This window comes from Falco cherrug, chromosome 2 (assembly GCF_023634085.1).
Source record: "Falco cherrug isolate bFalChe1 chromosome 2, bFalChe1.pri, whole genome shotgun sequence".
Taxonomy (NCBI): domain Eukaryota; kingdom Metazoa; phylum Chordata; class Aves; order Falconiformes; family Falconidae; genus Falco; species Falco cherrug.
This window is the reverse complement of record NC_073698.1, coordinates 75022166-75029584: the sequence shown is the minus strand read 5'-3', so window position 1 is coordinate 75029584 and position 7419 is coordinate 75022166.

The window sequence follows — 7419 nt, the reverse complement described above, 5'->3', positions numbered from 1 at the left end:
GTCAAATGAAACTGAAGTGTTTTCTGAACTCGCAGCTGGAAGATTGAATACAGAAAAGAGAATTAATGCCATTCAGTGAACTATTAACGGTGCTTTTACTTAAATCACTGATTCTTTTAGGAAAGCTTGGTGTTAGTTTTTCTGGACTATCAACTTTTAACTTTTTTCTTAGAACAAAATTGGTATTTGGGATTTTTTTAAGTTGCGAAACTTCAAGTATTTTTTCATTTCAAACCTACTTGGACTTATTTCTATGCAGCAAGAAAATAGATTATGTTTTAATAGAACACTTTGTTCTACCACTTCGTCAGATGGAAACTGGTATCCTGTACAACTCTGGAGATTTTCAGCCCTTCCCAAATATGAAGGCTTTTTTCCTAATGTGATCCTTCGCTGTCATTGGGTGGAGTAAAGAAAATCTGGAAGTACTTAATTTCATAATATCACTGGCATTGTAACCCATGGTGGTATGGCAGATGTTCTTGATCCATAACTGGATTTGGGAGCACTTGGTGAAATCATTATAAAATGATAAAATTCATTGATATATTATAAAGGTGGTTAGTTACCTCGCTCCAGCTCCTCATAGTCCTACTGGCTGTAAGAGGCCCAGGCTGCCGGAGGTGTTGCTGTGGCCTTTAAAGGGGCTTCTACAGACAGACCACCTCTCCCCTGCAATGCTCTCCTCAGCGCTTTCACAGGGGTGTGTATGAATGTTGCCTGAAGGGCCAAATTTCAAAAGAAGTTCTGCCTTGAAAGTAATTCTTTTGGGCAATTATATACATATATATACACACTCCTCAAAAAATCGAATTACTATTTGTAGATTAATAACTTAGGATTGTTGCACATTTGTTTTCCTCTTTTCCAGCAATGTTCTAAAATGTTTAGGTCCTTTTGGCAGACAGAAAAAATGTCACCCTGTTTATAAGCTTTTTAAAGCAAGTTGTGTGGCAGTCTGGCACGTTTTGTGTCCAGGGGGCAAGTTACAACCTGGTGGTTCCCAAACTGAATTCCTCCAGGAATCATATTGTTTGCTCTGCTGCTTGTGACAGCGCTTCCCCTCCCCAAAATCTCACCTCTTCTGTTTAACAAGCTGGCCAAGGACAGCGAGTGTTGGTTGCTGTGTGGTTTTCATCCACCAACCTGGGAGCGAGATTCCTGACAGATGGACTTGCTCATAAGCTACCTGAGGTGGAGATCCACTGCAGGATTGGGGGTTGCAATGTGACCTTACCTCGCGGTGCTTGTTTATCAGCATTTATGCACCCTGGAACAATCTTGTAGCAGGAGTACTTATTTGCCTGCTCCTTAATGTTTGAAAGTAGCTTTTTTTAGTTAGTTAGTCATAACTGCATCAGCCTTTGCAGGATGCTTCCCAGATGTTTTGGATCAGTTATAATGAACGCTTGAAAATATCCAACTGAATCCTCTTACAAACAGAGCTTTCATCTTAGATTAGTTTTATTCTGAGGAGTTTATTCTGTGGGCTCCCGGTCCTGTAAATAACTGAAATCATCATTGGCTTTTGGCCATTTCATTTAATTTTCTTGATACCAGGAAAGTTCAATAGCAGAGGAGGCAAACTGAAAATAGCATAAGCAGTGACGTATTTATACTCCCTTGATCTCGCTCGTTAAACCCTGCTGCATATCCACGGCCGCAGGTAACTGGTTTTCCATGACAAAACCCTGACGCTTTGCTAGTGCCTTCCCAGCAGAGCTCTTTCTGCAACTGGCGTAGGAGGAGGAGGACAAGTCATAGGAGCACAAGTTCTACTATCTTTCCAGGACTTGTTGAGAGTTATTGTCTCAGTGAAAAAGAAAGTTTTAAATTACCATTATACGGAGGATTCTGAGGCGGGGAGAGTTTGAACAGGCCCTTTGATTACGGTGCTTGTAACATTGTCGTTTCCTCTCTAAAAATGAGGGAAAAGCAGGTGTAGGAAGGAACACAGAAAAAACCTTTGACTGCTGCTCTCTGCTGTAATTGGCCCTGTGTTCTTTCGCTGAGAAAACTGTCTGTAGGATCAATGCTCTTCTGAGTTCTCATGACAGCATCTGTAGATCTGCTGGATTCATTTATTTGGCTGAAATTGAATGAAGCTACTGGAAAAAGATGAAAGAATACAGGAACAAAGCAAAGCCTATAGATATTTAAATATCTAAAGAATGTGAGAATTGTAAGATAGGAATACCACACGTAGGTTTGCAAATTTGCAAAAGCATTTTATCTTTCTTCTAAACTGTTTTATTTCTGGAAGTTTGATAGCAGACTTGCCATTCCAGGGGGAAAATTCATTCTCTATCAAAGGATACACACAGCGGAACATTGCTAAAATGTTTGTTTTGTGACCATATCACTATCTTGATTAATGGAAATCTGCATTATGTGTTGGTGAGGGTTGCTAATGCTGTTACAGTCCTTAATGTGCTATTGAGGTTTCCTTGAACAGGAGCGTGGGAGGAGGCAAGGCATGGGCGTTTTGCTCTGTGTGGACGTGGCTCCTGTGTTGCTTCCCCCGCCCCAGAGGTCGGCTGGCTCCTGAGCTGCAGGGCAGGTGCTGTCCCTCAGGCCACTGCTCTGCCCCGGCACGCTGCCACCGCTCCAGGCTTGCCCCATGCCTGCCGGGGGTGGTGGTGTCTGATATCTGCATTCTGATATATTGTCCTATATCATTTTACCACGTGAGGGTCACAGGCAAAAGCCACCGGGGAAGTGGAACTTGGCTCTTGTACTGGAAGGTCTTAGAGCAGGGTGAGCCCAGTATACACAACATGTTTTAAAACACTCTGGTGATGTTTCTTGGTTATTTTCCCTCTCTGTTCCCCCCTCCTCTGCCCACAGACCCTTGTGCTCTGTTGCGGGTTTTCTGAATGGCAGGAGGGGGCCGCTGTCTGTGGCTGTGGGATAGGGTGGCTGTGGTGGGCTGCCATTGCAGTGGGGTGACCCGGTCCCCAACTCCATGCCCAAGGTGGGGGTCCAGTATGTGGAGAGAGCTGGAGCCACCGCTTTTGGCAGCTCTGACATCTCACCAGGGTGCAGCTCTTGTTCCTGCTCAGCACTGACAACCACGGGAGCCTGCCAAGGTCTGGCATGATGGGGCCAGAAAGAGGAGGACACCCGCCACCGCTGACAGCAAGGTCTCCCTGCCAGCAGACGTGAGGATTTCCCAGCTGCCAGTGACCTCCTGAGCCTGTGCGCTCTTGCACGCTGGTGTTGGAGGAAGGTGCAACAAATTGCATCTGCCCGCCTGGCTGTCGTCAGTGTGCGAGCCGGGAGACACCACCAAGAGCACGAGCTGGCACCTTTCCTCCGGCTGTTCCCATCCTCAGCTGCCATCTCTGTGCACGGGGTGACAGGGTGGTGGTGGCCCGAGGCACCCGTGGGCTGCCCCCACCTTGTCACCCAGCCCCAACTGTGCACCTGTGCTTCACCCAAACCCACCCGCCTGCCCGCGTGGGGGGCTGTGCGTGTCCCCAAGCCACGCTGTGGTGAGTACGGGCTGTACAGCAGCTACAGCAGGGTTGTGTTGAGAATGAGGAAGTTTATAGCAAAAATAGGAAATCTGGCACTTCCTCAAGGGAAAAGAAAAGGTAATTATTGTTTTATTCCAAGGGTTGTGTTTGTGAGAACAGCTCTCAGCAAAGGCTGAGTAATACAACCAAGTACTTACGATGTTGCGGTTAAAAATTGGTGTGTGGGGACTTGTTTGCCCTGAGAATCAACATAGAGCTGTCACTCACGTTATCATGTACGGGTCTGCAGGCACCGCTGCAGAAGTGGTGTGATATTTCATACCACCTCTGCTTCGCTCTCACCCAAGCGACAGCCCCTGCTATTTAAGGGTTCAACCCATAATGGTCCCCAGCGCAGCGGTCAGTTATGAGTTTGCAGCTCTGTTTTTTTCCTGCATCTCCCTCCCTCAGAAATGTCTTGCAGCCTCATTCAGAAAAGGACATTTCACCTCCGTCCTGATGAGGGATTTTTTTGGAAACCTGGTTTTAAATTCTTTCAGCAGATGGGCAGGGTGCTTGGAGCTGTAATGCAACCAAAAGGGTGGAGAGTGGCATTGTTGCAGCTTCAAAGGCTGGCTTCCAGGTGTGGGGAGACCTGGTCACAGGCCTGTAAAACAATGCAGGGTGGGAGATCTCCGGAGGGGTGCTGGTCCTACCGTGCACTTGGAATGGGGCTTCGATCTAACCTGGATCCAGCCTCAAAACTAGATCATGTTGCTCAGGGTCCTGATATTTTCAAAAGAAAAACTCCTCCATTGTGACTGGACCTGCCAAGGTTTCTGATGGATTTTTATCTCCTGTCTGGTTTACTGCATGAAGAAGGTGTGAACTCTGCCTGATGCTTTCAAGCTCTTGCTATGCCAGCAGAAGAGTGACTGGGCACTACCGTCATGTCCTTGGGTCTTAAAAATGCACGGTCTTAGAGAAATGCAAGGGTCTTAAAGAGCGTGGGGAGTTGTATAGGGCTGGGTCAGAGCTTGCCCAGTGGCTAGCACTCCAGTGAACCTCTACAGCTGTAATTACTCTGCAACAGGGTTTATTAATGGATAGTCACTAATGTACCCTGCCCACTGCCGCTGGACACGTATTACTGAGGTGCCCTGTGCATCTGAGGGCATGTTCCCACCCAGGCTGTAACTGGGATGTCACCAGAGCTGCTTGTAACATCAAGCTGGGATTTGCAGCTTTCTCCATGAGAAGCTGCAAGTCTGCCATTTCCTACAGTGCTGAAAAAGGAGTTTTTTGCTACAGTTCTGGGCTGACTACATGTTGAGGCTGGGCTGGGTTTTTTCCCTCCAGAAATGAGAACATAAGAAAACAAGTCAGTCCCCTAATGCTGAAAGCAATCCTTGGAGGACTTGGTTTGCCAGCGGCATCTCAGGGTGCCTGGCCAAGGGTGACCACTGTGGGGCTGCCACCCTGAGAGCAGGGGGGTGTCTGTTACGGCAGACATGTTTGGGGGCTGGCAGGAGCCCCGTTTTCTCTTCTAAAAGTGATGCCTGGCAGCAGAGCAGGAGCACCCCCAGCACCACTGAAACCGCGCTGGGCAGCCCTGGGCATACGAGGTGCTGGCGTGGGGCTCTGCAGGCTGCACACGTGGCGGGGCCTGCTCCTTGGCAGAGGAATGCTGTTGGCTGTGCTGCTTTCATGCTGCAGGAATCTGGTGCTCTGGCACTCAGATCCGCGTCTCCTCTGAGGACAACAGCTCTGCCGCCTCGCTGCTGCTTTGCAGGGTTCGCTCCAAAACTCACTGGAGAGTGACCCCCATTTGCTTCCCGGGGTCTGAGTGGGCTTTGGGAGGCCAAGAGAACCCACCACAGACAACATCACAGGCTACGTGAAATCCCCTGCCTTGGCCTGTGCCTGAATGCTCCGTCGCTCAGCCACGCCCCTTGCAAAAAAGGCCCTTTGTGGTCATTTATCCCTCAGGCTTCCCAGCGTGCAGGTGAAGCCAACTGGATGGCTTCCACACCTGGTTTCGCTCCTTTGCTCCTTGCTTGCACACCTACAGTTTTGCCTTCCCAGGTTGCCGCAGGCTCTGCCCCCACCCCAGCCCTGCCTGCACCCTCCTCCCCTGCTGCCCCGGGCACCCCCTCGCTGCCCACCCACCACAGGTGCCTCCCGAAAAAGGGCTGGGGTGGCGCCGGGGATTTTTGGCCACAACGTTGCACAAGCGTCAGCTGCCACACCTGAGTGGCTGCCGATAAAGGTACCAGTTTCGGAAGGATTTATTTACTGCTTCCTGCAACCTCACCCAGGGGTTCCTGGAGGTAAACTCTGGGTTATTTTAAAGGCAGGAGTTAAACCAGCCACACCAGGACTGCATGTTGCCTTGCAGCAAGTTTAGGTGTTAATGCTAGGTCATGTAATTTCCAAATGCACGTCACTCCCCTAGCTGTGAACGTAGCATGAACCTAATAGTTACGGCCAAACAACTTGCAAGCTCCCCTTTGTAATGTTTTCCTCTTATGCTGCTCTTCTGGGCGGTCGCAGGGATTTTACTGCTGAAACTCCCTCCTGCTGCCAGCCCTGAACACCCTCCCCGCCTGCTGCTGCTGCCCTGGGGCAGCCTCCTCAATGATGTTTCTGCCATTAGCCTGGAAATGAAGTAGGTACCAGCTGCAGCATTGCTGCTTCTTGTTTTTCCAGTGCACGCATCCCACTAATAATCAGCCAAATCCAATTGCTTCTTACCATTGCTCCTGTTCCAGTAAAGCAGGAACTGCCACTGGCACGAGCTGGGCTCGGTGTAGCCGCTGTTTCTCTTTAATGGACACAGTCTTTTCCCATAAAATCGTGCTCTGTGTGGGCTTGGGTCAGGTAAGTATGTTCCACATTACTTTTCTGGTTTCTATGCTGGATGCTTTTTCCGCAGAGGGTGTTATTTCAGAAAGATCAAAATAATTCGGTGTCCGTTTCTCAGGTTTTAACTTGTCTGTTTTCACTCTAACTTTCAGACCTGTGAACAGTGAACACCTGTGAACAAGGTGAACTGCTAATTGATAGCTTTCCCCAATTAGACTGGGAAAGTTTGTGAAAAAGAATAAAATAGCAATGCAAACTCAGACTTTAAACAACTCAGTCAAGGGAACACTTCCTGAGTGAAGCTCAACCTCCTGGTCTGGAGCAAAAGCTGCTTTCCCCATCCTGCCGAGTAACTCCTCATGCTGGGGTGCACGATCAGGCTTTGTCACCATGTTTGACGATACATTTAAACAGGCGCACACTATTAAGCACTTTTTTTTTTTTCTCAAAACATATTCCCAGAGGCTGCGAAATGCTCCATATTGGGAAGCAGGCTCTTCTCTGGCACCCATGGAAATCTTTTACTGCCTGCCTACAGCCTGTGGTGGCAAGCAGGGAGGAAAACCAGGAGGGAATCAGATCTGTTAAGTCATTTACAGGCAGCTATGCAAAGGTAATGGAAAAACAAATTGCTAATCTTCACTTGAATACAAAGGATTTTTTTCCTCCAAATTTGCAAAAGTAGATGAGAGAACTAGGAGTTGGGAAAAGTAGACCATCTTGCAGTTTTACTCCAATGAAGGGACTAACCCCTTAAGTTACAGACTGGTTTCCGCTGGTCTGCTGCCACTTCCGTTGCTTCATCACCAGGAATAAACACCCCTGTTTTCAGCTGGGAACCCCAAAGCTGGGCTATCGGATGGAAGACGTGCATGGATGAACAAAACAAGAGGGAAAGGACCTGTGGTGCCCAGTGGCAGGACCAGAGGCAATGGGCACAAAGTGAAACGCGGGAGGTTGATTCCCTCTGAACATCAGGACACACTTTTTCACTGTGAGGTTGACCAAGCACCGGCACAGGCTGCCCAGGGAGGCTGTGGAGCCTCCATCCCCAGAGATACTCAAAAGCCGCTGGGACATGGCCATGGGCAACCTG